The sequence below is a fragment of the Lathyrus oleraceus genome, chromosome 3 (genome assembly GCF_024323335.1).
Source record: "Lathyrus oleraceus cultivar Zhongwan6 chromosome 3, CAAS_Psat_ZW6_1.0, whole genome shotgun sequence".
NCBI lineage: Eukaryota > Viridiplantae > Streptophyta > Magnoliopsida > Fabales > Fabaceae > Lathyrus > Lathyrus oleraceus.
This window is the reverse complement of record NC_066581.1, coordinates 354,341,517-354,342,490: the sequence shown is the minus strand read 5'-3', so window position 1 is coordinate 354,342,490 and position 974 is coordinate 354,341,517.

The following is a 974-nucleotide window of genomic DNA, read 5'->3' as shown; positions in this document are numbered from 1 at the left end:
ACCATTGGTTAGGGCGCATGTATTTGTCCTTTTAGGGTATGGGAATCATGCAGAGAATTATGCAGGGCGCATGCCTTGTCTTGTTATGGAAAATGCATTGTTTTCTAAGACCATGCGTCATTGGTAAGGCCGCATACGTTGGACAGTGAAAATGGAATCATGTAGAGAGTCATGGCAGAGATTCTTGTCATCTGAACATTAGGTTTATGCATGCAAGGTTCTTTGTATAAGCCACTACAGATGGCGCCTAAGTTAAATCCATATAGCATGCGCCAGTCCCTTTGGCACATACCTTGATTTATGGATACTCTCCATTACCCTATTTAACTGCATGCTAATACGTGATTAATGCACTCACCGCCAAACACTAAACTTGCATCTTACAAAAATGTCTTCATCACCACATTACATGATAAATGCCCATACAAATGGTGAAATATTTGAGTGTCAGTTATTCGATTTTTGTTTTCGTAACACAGAAGTAACTCAGTTTACAATAAATAGACTATCAAATTTTTCACATTTGAAACAAAGAATAGAAGAGAAATTGCAGTGTAGTCAGGTCGGACAAATCATCTACAAAAATCCGGTGTTTTTTTCCAGAAAAACCAAGTAAAGTTTTATCAGTTGAAGATTCGAGATGATGACGATGTTCACCATATGTTTCTTAGTCATGAACAATTTAGGTTCAATGATATTGATTTATATATATTAACACAACAAAATCAATTGTCTCAGTTTGTTGATCCGTCACAAGTGTTTTATGAAACTGATGACGACAAACAAGCTGAAGTTGATGGTGTTGACGAGGAAGAAGAAGATGATGAGTTATTGGTTGATGAAATGGTGAACGATGAAACTGTCGACCACCAGCAAGAGCCATTACCAGCTAGTCATGTATATTGTCCAAATGGAGTTCAGTGTTACAATTTGGGTAGCCATTACCAGCTATAACCGCTTTAGTGGAAGCAACC